General features: G+C 38.4%; 1 protein-coding gene and 1 non-coding gene across 3 annotated transcripts in view; one reads left to right on the top strand and one right to left on the bottom strand.

Moving 5' to 3' along the window:
- LRMDA (leucine rich melanocyte differentiation associated) overlaps positions 1-17,434 on the top strand; it is a 1,136,440-nt gene that overhangs the window by 809,818 nt on the left and 309,188 nt on the right. The gene's annotated exons all lie outside the window — the stretch shown is intronic.
- On the bottom strand, positions 13,330-13,431 carry LOC112632347. The gene has a single exon (XR_003121387.1). It is a non-coding gene; the product is annotated as a U6 spliceosomal RNA (small nuclear RNA).

Below are 17,434 nucleotides of genomic sequence, written 5' to 3'. Positions count from 1 at the left end.
TCTGCAGGTTCTTTTATACCAGCCAGCTTCACTGATTCCAGTGACTATCTTGTCTTACCTCCTCTGTCCCTTACTCTTCACTCTTGCCACAGCTATCCCAGAATAGCTTAACTTTCCAGTGTTGCATATCAAGAAATTGTGAGTTGGAGAAAATAAAGTGACTTAAATAGATGACTGGTTACAGGGTTAAAATACAAAACTACATTTTCTGATTTCTAGTTTGATATTTCCCCACAATGCTGTACTGAAAGCATTTTTCTGTCTTTAAGGCATGGAGAAAAGTGAGGGAGTCTTGGGGTTTCTCAGAATTTGAGGCAACATCCTTAACATTGGGCAAGGTAGTCTGGCTATTAACCATGAAACCCTGTGGAGTGAGCTTAGTTGAAGGAGACTGAACAAACCGTTTCAGAGCCCAGGGCCTCTGTGACAACCAAACACATTTGCTCTTTGGAAAATAATTATAGATCCTTTTGAGAGATTCAGCTGTGGATACAACTGGAATACTCTGGCTAGAAAAGTACTTACTATGAAATCCATTCACCTAGTGTGATAGATTGTTAAAAATGGCAACTTTTATTCCATCCTTTATGCATGATTCCCCCCGGCCCCCTGTCCAGCAAGGTGTCTGTAATATTCCTCCTATCAAGAGTAGAGTTTCTCTACCCACCCCTTGAATCGGGGCTTGACCTTGTGACTTCTTCTGGTCAGTAGGGCATTAGCAAACATGATGTATCAGAGGCTTAGAAAGCGTCTGCATGTGGGGCCCTACGCTCTTTTTGATACCCTGAGACTGCCATGTAAAGAGATTGGGGTACCTTCTAGAGGTTGAGAATATTTGGAGCAGACAAAAGTCATCCCAGCAGAGACTCCCTGGACCAACAGTGAAGGCACCTGCATTTTTGCTAAAATGTCTAAGTGGAAGGGTATTGTTATATGCAGTCCTATCATGTTTCCTCAAATAATGGGGAAAGGACACAGGTTCCATATATGCTTGTGAATCCAGCCGTCTTCATTGGAAAGCATGTGGCCTGCAGAGATTCAGTGGAATGACCTTACCCCAATAGTCCAGGACAGTGGCTCTCAATTAGGAGCTATTTTGACTCCCAAGAGTCACTTAATAATGTCTGGATACATTTTTAATTTTTGTACCCCCAGGGCAGAAGTATGCTACTGGCATGTAGTGGATATCTGCTAGGGATGCTGCCGAACATCCTACCATGCACAAGACAGTCCCCACAACCAAGAATGACCTGGTCAAAATGATCAAGTCCGAAGTATTAATAGTGTTGAGGTTGAGATACCCTGGTCTGGGCAATTGTTGACTTCATGTCAGGTTTTTCAGAGTTCCTTAACTTATCTAGCCAATACTTCACCAGCCTCATCTTCTTCAAGAGCAAGCTCTCTCTTTGGGAGTCTCTGAAGAGTCCGTCAAAAACATATCTTAACATCCTGAGAGATGCCTCTTTAGGGTTGGATGAAGATGATTTTCTAATTTTAAAATGCCTTCCTAGCCCCAGATTTTGTGCTTATATTTCAGAGAAGTAGATTGAATGTCTGAGGGAAGGACATGGATCAAGGTGGGAAGTCACACGTAAGCAGAGCTACATTTGCGGAAAGTATGAGTTCAGTTTAATTTTTGCTTAATTTTGGACTACAAAGATGGCCATCACCTCTAAACCTTGGAGAATTCTAAACTTTTTCTGGGAGAGGAACATCTCTATCACATCTGCCACAGCGGACGGCTTTGTGCCGGATAACATATCATTGGCTTGAAAACAGAGTGAGCATGCGTGGAAGGGCCTGTAATTTTTAATATGACATTGACCATAATTTATCATGTCATACCACCCACTCACAGCAGCCTCATCATATGAAATGCTAAATGCCTTTCTTATCAACACTTGATGGGAAAATGCTGTTCTGGCATCTTCCTCTAAGGGAAACAGAAATCTAACCATGTTCCTTCCAGCCTAGAACTCTGTACACAAAGATCAGACTTGGTTTTCTCCCTGAAAATTTATAGGTATTTACAAGGACTCATATCCTGTTTGCTATTTAGAGGGGCAATGGAGTGAGAAAGAATTATGTAGCAAGTTTCTTTTTCTTGAGATTTGCTCAAGCTGCTCTATGACTTAAAAAACTCAGATACTACTCCCCATTTTTATGGGCGGCTTGCTGTTTTCTGTTCTTGATTTCCTCACCGACTTTCTTGGCAAAGCTATGCTTCAGTACTCCTAGCGGGTGGCTAGATTCTCAGTGAGATGCTTCTGTCATAAAATACTGACCCTAGAAAAGGAGGTTCAATTCATGATCCAGGGTGAAGTCCTTGTGTTAGTCCTATTAAAAAACCAACTTTTACTGAGTGTTCCAAGACTGGATTCTTTCTTCCCTGTTGTTGGCGGCTCTCAGTAGGTACAGACTTTCTGCAGAACTCCGATGGCACCCATGAAGGAGGAGGAATCCACTCTTATGGTATTAGAGTTTTATGAACCCTTTCTTAATATTAGAATGGAATCCTACAGCCAAGAGAAAACTGTGTCTCACATTCAAAGAGGCAGACAATTGGAACCTTCTGAAAAATTTTAAAGAAATAGAAAGTGTTGCTTCTTTTTAAATATTTGCTTGGGTTTGATCACTTAATAATTTTTAATAGGTCACAATACTGCATTTTCAGATAGATCAACTAAAATGCTTGGAGAATGGGTTCTGTTTAATTTAATTCCCTAGTTAACTTACAGCAAACCACGATTTATTTATTTATTTATTTTATTTATATATTTTCATTTATTTTTTGAGACAGTTTCACTCTTGTTGCTCAGGCTGGAGTGCAATAGCACGATCTTCGCTCAGTGCAACTTCAGCCTCCCAGGTTCAAGTGATTCTCTTGCCTCAGCCAGCTTGGATTACAGGCATGTGCTACCTCATCCGGCTAATTTTTTTTTTTTTTGTAATTTTAGTAGTAATTAGGTTTCAGCATGTTGGCTACGTTGGTCTTGAACTCCTGACTTCAGGTGATCCGCCTGCCTTGGCCTCCCAAAGTGCTGGGATTACAGGTGTGAGCCACCTCACTCGGCCACAAATTTTTCATTTAACACAGTTGAATATGATTTCATGACTAGGGTTCTCGTTGCTGAGTTATCATTCTTCAGCTGGAGAAGGGGAGAGGGAAGGTGCACTGATTGCCAAAGATCCCCTGGCATTTTGTGAAGCAAGACTGAAAGATGTATCCTGAAAAAATTCATTAGTTTGACTCTCTTTTTAACTGCATTCCTATAAATTGAGACTTTACTCATTTAAGGTGGTTATGAGAATTGAGTGGATAAAATGAGTTACAGCGGGTGGCATATTGCAAGCTTTTGATGGTAAATTATGGATATTAGGATGTGTATGTACTTTCATTTGTAAGTAATGATTTTTATAAAATGTTATGGTACATTCTAGACTGACCTTGAAGGAGAATACTAAGATAACTTCGGAGAACCAAAAAATGAAAAAAGCGTATCCGTTTCTCATCATGAATAGGTTTCAAATCTTGTATTTGGAGCATTTAAATTTAAGTTTGAAGAAGAAGGACTGAGGTCACATCTTTCTCCATTGGACATTCTTTCTGATGAATAAGTACTAAAACTGCTTTGAATTTGGTTTCCCCCTTAGATAAGAATTTATTTTTTCCATACGATCTTTTCTTTGCACCTGAAGGAGCATTGAGGGTGAAAAATAGAGGCCTGTTTCCTGTTCCTAACTGGAGCCCTCCAAGGTTGTCAAACTAGAGCAACAACTTTGTGGGATTTATGCCTGGGACCTGTCAAAGTAGAATTATCATAGCAAACCCTCTCTGCTATCAATCAAAGGGGTATTGGGGATGGCAAGGGCAGGCATTTTTCAAATTTCTTTACTGTGCATATTTAGTCTTGTGCCTGGGGGAGGAAGAGCTCCTTTGAACAGTTCTTGTAGATTTCTTTTCCATCAGATGGCAGCTCACAAAACTACTTAATCTTCCCCAAAGGGCTTCTCTCATTGGCCTGCTGAGAAAAACAGCCATGGATGAGAGAAGGGGGAAGACAGGGCAATCCAACAGCAAATCCTAGAAAATAAGGCATTGCTTTCAGAGGACACACGGTCTAAGTTTGGTCACACTGATGTCACGACTTAGAAAAGCACACTGTCCATTGAAGGTTATCTCCCGTCATTTCTAAGTACCGTGTGGACATTTAGCAACAGCACAAAGCTGACACTGCTATCATAGTGCTGTGAGTATTCTTCTGTCCTCCAGAGCCATTTCCCACATTTGTCAAGACAAAGGTTGAAGGGGACCGGACAAGGGAAATGGGTCACCCATTCATTCCCGTCTGTCAGAGGTTTGCTTTGTCATGATAACATTCAAGGAGCATGTTTATCTATCCCGCTACTGGAGGTTAAGGCAAGGGTAACAAAAAGAAGAGAAGAAACCCTGTTTGAAAAGTTTACAAATCCTGCCCTGAGGGCTGTAAACAGAATCCAGCCGGTGGTGGAGCGTGTTAAATACTGCCACATTGATAGGGACCTGGTTCCCTGGCACTAGAAATCTACTCATGTAAACAGAGGAACTGTTGCTGTGAATCGGGTCTGTTTTGACTTAAAGTCTAAGAAACACATTGCCTTCAAAGTGAATTCTTAGGTGTCACTTCCCATAAGTTATGGCAGAAGATTACAAAGCTACTGATATAACATATTAGTTTGATGGACAGAATTATACCCCCAACGCTTCCTGCTCTCCCCAATGACGCACACTAACTTAGTGTGCTGTGACAGCTGCCTTGATTTACCACCAGTCTGGGAGGCCAACCGGGAGAAGGAACGTTCACATGGACGCAGGGCCTGAGACTGGCCTGGAGCCTAGTTTATAAAGCTGCCCTGTAATTCACCACAAATGTGTCACCATTAAAAGAGGAAAAAAGGATTGCAGATAATAAATACTCTTTAATTTATTAGCTAACAACAAAGAGATCAGAGCCAGTTGTGATGTGATTGTTTGACATAATATTGTCAACGAAAAAAAAGCTAAGTTGACCAGAGAGGTAAATTACACATTCAAGCAGATGCATCAACTCTTGGCTTGTCATAAGCCCAGCTAAACAAAACACCACACAGAGGGGAGGACTGGCCAAGAGCAGAGCCATTTATCTCTGAAAGAGACATATTCAAGAGCAAGTGAAATAAGACATAGTTCTTTTGGACTTGGTCAGAGGCCAGGTTTTAACTGTTATAAATTAAATGTTTTGTGTATAGGATTTGGCAATTCTAGTTGCCTTTGTCATGGCAGGGAGATGTTAGGTTTTTCTGCCTGTCTTAAACTCATGGTTTGGTCAGCTGGGGTGTGTGTCCCTACTGCTAGATACTGAAGAATCAGTACCTTCTGGTAATTAGCAGATATTGGGAAGGTTTCTTATGTGGCTTGTGATAAAATCAGTGGCTTTAGAAACACTTGCAATCGCTTTCGTTTTCTGCGATTCTTCCTCTGCGATTGTTTAGCAATACACACACAGGTCACCAGGCGGGGATTCATACTGATGTTAGAGTCATGGAACCTGAGGATTGGAAGAAACATTTCATCCCACATCCCACCCAGGACATGCAGACGGTTGTGTATGAGCGGGGCAACTTCCAGGGAGGCCAGGCATCTGTCGCGTGTTATTGTGATAGAGCTCAGAGTCAACCAGTGCCTGCTGGGCTTTTATTTTTTAAGCTACTGCCCAGAAAAACTCTCCCATCCCTTGCTTGGGAAATTGAGTTTTCAGATCTGAGTGGGTACTTTTGCTTCATTTTGCATATTATGGGTCCTTGCGTTTAGCCTATTGTTAGAACACAGATTTCTGGGTTTTATTCAACAATCTGGAGGCAAGGATAGAGTCCTGAGGGTAGGTTTAAGGACATTGATTCATGGATCAACATTTTTTTTTTTTTTTTTGGTGTAGTTAATTGATCTGCTATGAATTGACCTGCATCTCATTTATTTGTTGCAAAGCAATATCATGGGGGATTTTTGTTAGATGTCTTATTGAAATCAATGTATAATGTTTATGGTCTCACTGATCTACTAGCTGAATAACTATTTCTAAAAGAGCTAGAAGGCAGGGAAAGAGAGAGACAGAGAGAAAGGGAGTGGAGAAGATAGAGAGAGAGAGAGAGAGAGAGATTGATTTGGCCTTACTCGTTCTAGCTAAAAAGGTGTACTAGCTCTTACAAATCGCTACTATCTTTTCAACTTGCTCATATATCATATATTTAATATAATTTTTCACAATTTTAGTGTCTTATTATTTTTAGAATCTTGTTCCTCCTTAAAAAAATCAACACAAATATGAAATTTGCCCAAATTTGCTTTTGATCTTTATTTTTTCAAATGTTAGTAACATTGTTTCCATGATCAGATCTATAAGAATTATTTTACTGTTGCTATCGTAAAATAAGATACTACTTGTATAGGTCTAGAGACCAGGCTTCTCCTGTCTTGTAAGCTCTCTAGGGCCTCATTCTTTCATTTTTTTTTTCTTTTTTACTTTTCACTCATCAGTCTAGCCTAAAGATACAATTTCATGATGGAGAAAATAATGACAAAACAAGAGCTTAGTTTTAATCATTCTGCCTTTTCTCTGTCATTTGGGATTTCTTTTTTTAAAAACCATTTTCCAACAGTAGACTTACTTTCTTCCTTTGAGCCTTGTTTTCATAAGTGACTTCTTAAAATCTGAGTTCATAGAATGTGCCCCATACAATTATACTAGTTTGGTTTCTTTCACTGCTTCCCCATCCTCAAGCTTCCCCAACCTTCCTTGTTGTCAGTTTTCATAATTATATACTCAGAATTTCACTTTTAGTAGCATCCTTCCTTCTGGAATTTCATGTCCTATTAGGATCAATATCTGTGGAAATACTATACTATACTGTACTATACTATACTATACTGTACTGTACTGTACTATACTGAAATGCTATAGTCTCTTAAAAATAAAGCAAACCCAATCAAGAGTATTCGTATATTTGTGTTCCAAAATATGCAAAGTTATCTCCAATTAGGCACGGTCACTTTCTCCTAGGGGTCTCATATCTTCCATTCCACCAATCTTTTTATTTTATAAGTTTGATCATGTTGGCATTTGTTCTGCTATATAATATATATTATGTTGCTACGTTTTAAATATGTTCACTAAATGCACTTCTGCCTAATTTTCCTGGTATCCAAAAAGAATTTTCCCTCTTCACCTCTTCTTCTCTCCCCTCTCTCTATTGGAAATACCTTTCTTTTGAACAAGGTGTTCTCCTCCACTGTCACATTCAGGGCATGATGACCCATCACCATGTGTTTAGTTCAAGTTCCTTTTATTTTAGGAAGTTAGGACCAGTTTTATAGGAACAATGTCCTTGTATCATGTCAACTCCCTGTTCAAAAACCTTCAGGACCTCATCCTCGCATTTGGGATACAGCCACAAACCCTTAGCCTGGCTTCTAAGGTCCACTTAACCTTGACCTCAATGTACTTTTTTAGACTAACCTTCCAGGCTTTCCCTATTTACACTCAGCCTTTCAAATTAACTGATCTGCTCATATCCAGCAACATGATTTGTTCTTTTATTCGTTCACCTCTTTGGGCTTTCCCCCAGACCTTTTCTAGTTTTCTATTAATTAGAAGGTAAGTCACTAAAAAGGTCATTAAAATCAAATGTCTTTCATTGACTTTTGTTTTTTTCTCTATGAAGAATAAAATAATTTTATGGTGCAAAATGAACTTTCGAAGACTAAGAAAGAACATAAAGTTTGGGGCCAACCAAAATTAAAAGTGACTTACAATTAATACTACCAAAGAAGGCAACCTTCCGCTGTCCTTTAAGTCAGCAAAGATTTACGAGAGTGCTTGATGATTGTGTGTTGCATTTCCTCTGTTGGAAATGATACCTAGAATTTTAGAAGCATAGATTCTGAAGGATGACTTCATTCTAAGGATATTAGGAGCCCACTGTTACCCATCTCAACCTTGGGTACCTGTAATACACTGACATTCCTACACATGGCTACATATCATTCTTATTATTCAGTCCACAGCCATTGCCAGGATAGATAAAAAGCAACCGTCATTTCACATCAGACCAAGCTAGGAAAGTACATCTTTCCTCAACCAAGAAGATGGAGTATGAACCAGACCACATGGCCCAGTGGATGGGAATTGATAGTGCATATAGTAGCTTTAAAGCAGCATCGAGCAAAATAGATTTAAATCATTCTGAAAGAAATAAATCCTAACAATGGATACATTGTGCTGAATGAAATGAAGCTCACAAAAGAATTGATTAGGAAGTATACCAAATGGAATAAAATGTAGCAGAAAGGCACATATTGGAGAGAATAAAATATGTTTCAGTCTGAAGGGGATTGAATTTACTAAGATACAACCGACCAGCTATAAAGCAGATGAATAAAATATGTAGTCAAGTCAAATGGACATTCAATGGGAATAGGTTTATATAGATCAATGGCATCATGTGATCAGTTTCATTCTTCTAATTCTATGACTCATTGTGTAATATCTTTAGCTCTCTCAAGAAAATCTGGGGCTTTACCTGAATCCTGAAAGAGGGAACTCACCTTAAAGGGTATATGATTAATTGGAAATTAATTGGAAATAAGTTATTGTTTGTTGGCTTGTCTTGGTCCAGAGAACCATAATAATTTTCTGGAATTAGAAGGATTTTACAGTAAATTGCAATAGAGTATCACAGTGAAGACTATTTAAGCATTTTCTTCCAATGAAAACTTAGTTCTACCTGGTCACTGTGCTGAAATGCTTAAAGCCATCAATGATCTTCATTTCTCTTTCTAGGAAACTTGGAAATTTTAGGTCAATATTGAAATTATCTTGCTGGAAATTTTCTCCCACATGCAAACATATTCATTAAACACTTCTGTTGTGCTTCAGACGGAGTCCTTTGGAGAATATCATTCTCAACATGAATGAAACTTATTTCCAGTGTTATTCACAGTGGCATATCAAGGGCAGGGGGACGAGAGTGGTCTACTCCAGGTACAGACAATGAGGGGATGCATTGTTTGTAGAAAACTTTGAAACAATAATAAAACCAACTAAAATTTTATGTATATTCTATTATCACCATGTACTGGCAATTCAGGCAATTAAAGTGATAAAAATACTCGTCTCTGGAAAAAAGCTGTCAGTCTAAATAATTGCCAGGAGTTCTGTTGTATTTGAAAATAATGACTATTATTGTTAATGTTTATTACATTTTAACACAGTTAAAAGTTTATCTTTTAGGACACATTGTATTCTACATGGAGTTAATCTGGAGAACTCGTAGCTCTCCAGGAAGCCTTAGCATACATGAACTTAGCTATAAATTCATAGTGGTTTGGAATTATTAGAGATCACATCACAGTCAGTATCTCTGAAACCTTGGTAGCATATATTTCTGTGTTTGAACAATATATTTGAACTAGGCAGTCACAGAAAAATGATTGAGAGATAAAGAAACAGGTCTTGAGTTAGTTCTGTCATTCAGTGAGACTACTTGGAGCATTTACTTGTACTTAATATTTAAAACAATAAAATACAAACCATGAAGTGTACTATTTTTTCTTTGGTAAGTGCAAATTTAAGTTTATGCATGAATAACTCAAATATATTTGAATAATAGCTTTACATTAAAAATTTAATTTTCTTTTTAGTTGTTAATTATTTCAAAACAAAAGCAAATGAAGAAAAAATAATAATTACTAATTACATGATTATAACTGAAAAGAATTTTGTTTTATGGAGGAAGGGGGTATTAAAAATTACCTGTTCTGGGTATCAAATATGCTAGCTATGGCACTGGGTTTTTTTTTTTTTTTTTTTTTGAGACAAAGTCTCACTCTTGTTGCCCAGGCTGGAGTGCAATGGCATGATCTCAGCTCACTGCAACCTCTGGCTCCCAGGTTTAAGTGATTCTCCTGCCTCAGCCTCCTGAGTAGCTGGGAATACAGGTGTCCGCCACCATGCCCAGCTAATTTTTGTATTTTTAGTAGAGATGGGGTTTCATCATGTTGGCCAGGCTGGTCTCGAACTCCTGACCTCAGGTAATACGCCTGCCTCAGCCTCCCAAAGTGCTGGGATTACAGGTGTGAGCCACCACAGCCGGCCAGCATTGGGTATTTTTATTTTTATTTTGGTTACAGATGATAAAACAATTCAAATTGCTGAAAAAATATATAATTTGATACTTTATTAATTACCTTTTATTTTGCAACAAACCACCTCAAAATTTAATGGCTTAAAATATTAGCTATATATAAGGTCACAGTCCTGTGGGTTGGCTGGATGCTTCCTCTCTGGACTGACTCAGTTGGGGCTGTATGGTTGCAAATTTCCTCACATGTCTGGGGCTCAGCTGAGATGGCTGGAATAGCTTTCCATGTGATCTCTCTTCTTCCAGGAAGCTAGCCTGGGCGTGTTATGTGGTGGGAGAAAGGTTCCCCTAACAGGAGAAGGAAAACTCCATGCTCAAGTACCTTTTAGGCATTTACTTGCATAACATTTGTTAATGACTCATTGGACAAAACATGTTACATGGCCAAGTCCACATACTAGGGGTGGAGAACAAGACTCTACCTCTTGATGGAAGAGTGGTAAGGTTACATTGCCCAGGGAAGAATATATAGAGGGAAAAGGAATTTTTGCAGCATTTTTTTGTGAATAATCTACCACCTACCCATAAGGGTTTTGCTATCTCCAGGTATTCAAGTAACATTGGCAGTAATTTCCATCTGCATACTTTGTCTCAGTTCTACTTTTTTATGTAGTTCATATAGCCTTTTTAAATTAAATGTATTTTTTTTACTTGGCATATAATACTTGTACATATTTATGGGATACCTATTGATGTTTCAATACATATAATGTATTGCATGATCAGATCAGTGTAATTAGCTTATCCCTCATCTCAAACATTTTTCATTTCTTTATGTTGGGAACATTCAATATCCTTCTTCTAGCTATTTGGAATGATATAATATATTATTGTTAACTGTAATCATTCTACAATGTTTTTTTTAACATGAGAAATTATTCCTCTTATCTGGCTGTAATTTTTCATCCTTTAACAAATCTCCCTAACCCTCTCTTTGTTTTACCCTTCCCAGCCTCTTGTATTATCTCTTCCACTTTTCATTTCTATGAGATCATCTTTTTTTAGCTTCCACAATATGAGTGAGAACATGTGGTGTTTAGTTAGTTCTGTTCCTGACTTATTTCACTTAACATAATATCCTCCAGTTTTATCCATGTTGCCATGAATGACAGGATTTAATTTATTTTTATGGCTGAGTGATATTCCTTTGTGTGTATATATATCACATTTTCTTTATCTACTATTCTGTTGTTGGATACCTAGGCTTAGTCCATATCTTGCCTATTGTGAATACTGCTTCAAATAAACATGGGAGTGCAGATGTCTTTTTGATATGATGATTTCCTTTCCTTTATATACATTCTTAGTAGAAGGATTTTTGGATCATATGGTAGTTTTATTTGTAGTTTTTAAGGAACCTTGATACTGTTCTCCATAGTGGCTGTACTAATTTACATTCCCACCAACAGTGTAAAGAGTTCCCTTTTTTCACTGTCCTCACCAACATTTGTTATTTTTTGTCTTTTTGATAATGGCCATCCTAACTGGGGTGAGATGATATCTCACTGGTGTTTTGATTTATGTTTCCTTGATGATTAGTGATGTTGAGTATTTGAAAATATATTTCTTGGCCATTTGTATGTCTTCTTTTGAGCAATGTCTGTTCAGATCATTTGCCCCTTTTCATTCTTAATTTTTCCCTTCACTCATTGGTTGTTCAGGAGTATGTTGTTTGATTTCCATGTATCCGTACAGTTTCCAGCATTCCTTTTGTTATTGACTTCTAGTTTTATTCTATTGTTGTCTGAGAAGATGCTTGATATAATTTTGATTGATCAAAATTTGTTGAGACTTGTTTTGTGGCGTAACATATGGTCTATCCTGGAGAATGTTGCATCTGCTGATAAGAATGTGTATTCTGTAGCTGTTGGGTAAAATGTTACTTAAATGTCTGTTAAGTTCATTTGGTCTCTGGTGCAGTTTAATTCCAACATTTCTTTGTTGATTTTCTTTCTAGATGATCTGTCCAATGCTGAGAGTAAGGTGTTGAAGTCCCTTAGCTATTATTGTATTGGGGTCTATCTCTCCCTTTAGATCTAATAATTTGTTTTATATATATATATCAGTGCTCTGGTGTTGGGTGCATATATATTTATAATTCTTATATTCTCTTGCTTAATTGATTCCTTTGTTGTATAATATCCTTCTTTATCTCTTTTTAGAACTTTGACTTGAAGTGTGCTTTGAGTGATATAAGTGTAGCTACTTATGCTTGCTTTTGGTTTCTCCTAGTGTGGGATATATCTTTCCATCTCTTCAGTTCAAGTCTATAGATGTCTTTACATGTGAGGTGAGGGTGAGTCTCTTGTCGACAGCATATAATTGGATCTTTCTTTTTAAATCCATCCATCTTGTCTATGTTTTTTAACTGGATAATTTAATCCATTTACATTCAAGGTTATTCTTGATAGGTGAGGACTTACTCTTGTCATTTTATTCATTGTTTCCTGGTTGTTTGGTATATCTTGTTCTTTACTTCCTCACTTATTATTTAATTTTGCACTTGGATATTCTCTGTAGTGACAGGTTTCTCTTTTTCTTTTGTGTATTGCCTTGCTTCTTTTCTCTTTCTTCCTTGTGTATTGTCCCTACCAGCGAGTTTTACAGCCATTTTTTGCATGTTTTCATGATGGTGATTATTATTTTCCAGATGTAAGGCTTCCTTGAGAATTTCTTGTAAGGCCAATCTAGTGGTGATAAATCTACTTAGTTTTAGCTTGTCTGAAAAATATTTTATTTCTCCTTAATTTCTAAAGGATAGCTTTGCTAGGTATAATATTCTTGGCTGGCATTTTTTTTTCTTTTAGTACTTTGAATATGTCATCCCATTCTCTCTTGGCCTATAAGGTTTCTGCTGAGAACCCATTATTAATGTAATGAGGGTTCCCTTATATGTGACTTGATGCTTTTCTCTTGCTGTTTTTAGGATTCAATCTTTGTCTTTGACTTTTGACAATTTGAGTATAATGTGCTTCCAAGAAAACCTGTTTGGAGTGACTCTATTTGCAGTTCCTTGATCTTCCTGGATCTGGATGTCTATCTTTCTCCCAGGACTTGGAAAGTTTTCAGCTATTAATTCATTAAGTATGTTTTCTGCACCCTTTTCCTTCTCTTAAATATATGAACTACACAAATTCATATGCCATCCTTGTGCAGGGGCCATGCTAATCTTCTCTGTATCATTATAATTTGAGTATAGGTACCACTGAAGTGAGCATTTTTAAGAAATAAATTTTGATAAGATGGCCAATATCAGCAAATGGATTACTTCTTGCCAGCTTAGCAACCCCACTGGAAAGAGAGCTGTTTCCAATAGTTCAAGACAAAATTTGAAGACTGACTTTTATTGGCTGGGTTGGCTTGCATTTCTTTTCTTTTTTTTCTTCTTCTTCCTTTTTTTTTTTTTTTTTTTTTTTTTTTTTTTTTTTTTTGAGACGGAGTCTCACTCTGTAGCCCAGGCTGGAGTGCAGTGGCCGGATCTCAGCTCACTGCAAGCTCCGCCTCCCGAGTTCACGCCATTCTCCGGCCTCAGCCTCCCGAGTAGCTGGGACTACAGGCGCCCGCCACCTCGCCCGGCTATTTTTTTTGTATTTCTTAGTAGAGACGGGGTTTCACCGTGTTAGCCAGGATGGTCTCGATCTCCTGACCTCGTGATCCGCCCATCTCGGCCTCCCAAAGTGCTGGGATTACAGGCTTGAGCCACCGCGCCCGGCCTTTTTTTTTTGAGACAGTGTCTCACTTTGTCGCCCAGGCTGGAGTGCAGTGGCGTGATCTCAGGTCACTGCAAGCTCTGCCTCCTGGGTTCATGCCATTCTCCTGCCTCAGTCTCCTGAGTAGCTGGGACTACAGGCGCCTGCCACCACGCCTGGCTAATTTTTTTTTTTTTTTTTTTGCATTTTTTAGTAGAGACGGGATTTCACCATGTTAGCCAGAATGGTCTCGATCTCCTGACCTCGAGATCCACCCACCTCGGCCTCCCAAAGTGCTGGTTAAAGGCGTGAGCCACTGCACCCAGCCGGCTTGTGTTTCAATGTTTGAACTAATCACCTGGGTCAGACCCACACCTCCTACCAGGAACTGGGCTCAGGTCCATCAGAATCATATGAAAAGAAAGGTGGAAAGCACTGGTTCTTAAAAAAAAAAAAAATGACACCCTGGTTGTTATGAAATGAAGAGTGAATTAACACTGGACATGCAAAAATAAGAGCCTTTGACTACACTCTTGTGCTTAGGTCATAGTATCAAGGAGATAATTAGCTTTAGGCATTTCTACTTAGGTTTATTGTTATTTATACTCACTTCTCGTAAGCCTTGAAAAGCAACACACATACCTTCAATAATGAGTCTGCAAGTTGAACCTTAAATATTTGCTTTACATATTTTTTGAAAGTCATATGTGCAAAAACATTTTTATACACATACTTATAAAGATAGATAACATTTCTGCAGGATGAACCCATAATGTAAACCCATAATGTAAAATGTTGATGAGCCACATGTGCACAACAGGTGGATTATGACTAAAAAACAAATTTAGAATGACATTTGAGCCATCTTGATAGGTTTATGGAGTTGTTGGAGAAGGAAAAATATTAGTGGGGAACAAAATTGTTGGCAATAAAATTAGAAAACAAGCCTCATGCAATCTCAGCTACTTGAGAGGCTGAGGTGGGAGGATCATTGAGGTTAGGAATTCAAGGCCACCCTGGGCAACATAGCAAGACCCTGTCTCTAAAAAAATAAAAAATAAATTAGTCAGATATGGTGGTATTCACTGGTAGTCCCAACTATCCAGGAGGCAGAGGTGGGAGGATCACTTGAGCCTAGGAGTTCAAGGTATGTGCATGCCACTGTACTCCAGCCTGGACAACAACATGAGACTCCATTTCTTAAAGAAAACCAAAAGCCTTCAAATGCTTATAATCTAGAATCAGGAATCACCTGGGTTCTCAGTGACTGAAATCTTTACCACCAGTATTCACTCATGCTAGCCTCATGCTCCCAACCTGCTCCACTCATGCATCTGCTTCTCATCAGCATGCTTTATTTTCTGAATGATTCTCAGTGAAAAGAACAAAGTGGGGTGATGGAAAGTACAGTCACTTGGCATTCAGGTTTAGGTTCTGGCTCTGGCACTGTGTGACGTTTACAAGTCTTTTCCCATTTCTGGGTCTCAGCCTCATCTTCTGTCAAGTGAAAGATTAAGGTAACTGATCTCAAATAACTCTCTGGCATATATGTGTTCGGCACCTGCATCTTCTCTGATTGGTCTTGGGTTATTCCACATCTTTCCTCTGCAACTTACTTGGCCCTAGGCTTGGAGAACGGGCACTAACTTCTTCCGTTACAGATTCTTTCTCAAGCTTCCAAATCCATGGCCTTTAGTTCTGAGGTTCTGCTGGTCCCTGTTTTTTTCCCCAAAGTGAACCCTCTTGACAAATTCATGCTTTCCAGCAAGTTTACCAGGGGAAGTCATGCTGGCCAGGGTGACTTGTGACACTCTGTTTCCACAGCTGGCTCTGGCCTGTGCCTGATTGCTGCTGTGCCTGATTGTTGCCAGCCATTTGCCCTTTCTTAAGCCCTTGCTAACCATTTTCTTTACAGAATATACATGTTGTATGCCCTAACATAATTTTTCTCATAAGGAAATAGAATCATTTTCATAGAACTTTGCAATGTTGTTAACATTAGCATTTTGGGGAAAGTCTTCTTTGTAGTTGTTTATAATCTCATTTTCAAATTGAAAAAAAATTCAAATGCTATCTTCAGAAGGATACGTTCCAAACATTAAATGACTGATCTTTACTTTGGAAGATACCTCTTGGGTCACCTTTTCATCTCTAGAAAGTTGATTACAAGGCAAACTTGTTTCTGATGAAGTGTTTCAATGTGCTTTATTATAATCTGGGACCACAAAAGGAATTTCCAACAATTTTTTTTTTAAAGATCATCAATTTATCTCATTCTCTCTCTTTCTTATGCTTTTGCAAAAAATGTTTATCAGTTTACAGCAATATGAAATTCAAAGAAAAATCAAAATAGAAAAAAATGGAGTTGATGTGCTATTTTAATTTGGTGATGATTCTACTGAGGCATTGTTTCCAAGCTTGCACGATGGTTGCTTTATCTTTTTTGCCTTTTAGACTCAATAAGATATTCTTCCATAGCACATTGCTTAAGCTTCTACATAACTCATCTCACATATTTACAGTGTTTTGTCCCATTGGACTATAAGCCCAGGCAGGGATGGGAGCTTGTTCATTCTTGGATCCCTACCATCTTGTGTAGTGCTTGCTATGTAGAAAGCACGAATAGGCTCAGGTGGAAGAATGCTATGTAGGAGCAAGAATAATATGTAGGGGTAAAATGTTGAACATGCATAAATATTGAAACAAAGAAATAAATTGATTTTGGTGATAGGTGACCCTGAGAGGGATAAAAGTGTAACTCAGAGGCCCTTCTATGTTATAGTGGCAAAACCTCTGTCAACTCTGGTGTCTTCTGCTACAGGTTAAAAAAGAATGGAAAGCTCTATTCAACCATCTAAAACTCTGCCTTCATAATAATGATGGATTTGCTGTCATCATAACTCATTCGTAGGTAATCTTGCAAGAGCTAAACCTTGGAACTACTGCCGTTTGGAAGGGTTCCATTGACTCTAAGGGAAACCTGAGAATCTGAGTTCATTTACTTTTATTCCTCCTTTTAGCAGTAATATGTTCATTTACCTTTAATGTTGAAAGGAAGCAGGTTGAGGCCAGGCATGATGGCTCATACCTGTAATCCCAACACTTTGGGAGGCCAAGACCAGCAGATCACTTGAGGCCAGGAGTTCAAGACCAGCCTGGCCAACATAGCAAAACCCTGTCTGTACTAAAAATGCAAAAAATTAGCCAGGCATGGTGGTACATGCCTGTAGTCCCACTTACTTGGGAGGCTGAAGCATGAGAATTGCTTGAACCCAGAAGGCAGAGGTTGCAGTGAGCTGAGATTGTACCACTATACTCCAACCTGGGTGACAGAGCAAGACTCTGTCTAAAAAAACAAAAAACAAACAAACAAAAAGAGGAAGCAGATTGAAATAATGTGTTTTCCATTTGCAAGTGGCATGGTCATTTTAGTTGAAGGCATGTCCACTACAAGTATTTCAGTCAGCTCAACTGCTTCTCATGCTGTTTGCCCAATTTAGCACTTCAGATTTTGCTCTCTTAAATTCCAA

Source organism: Theropithecus gelada, chromosome 9 (assembly GCF_003255815.1).
Source record: "Theropithecus gelada isolate Dixy chromosome 9, Tgel_1.0, whole genome shotgun sequence".
NCBI classification, from domain to species: domain Eukaryota; kingdom Metazoa; phylum Chordata; class Mammalia; order Primates; family Cercopithecidae; genus Theropithecus; species Theropithecus gelada.
The sequence above is the reverse complement of the archived record's forward strand: the minus strand, read 5'-3'. Positions and strand labels throughout refer to the sequence as shown.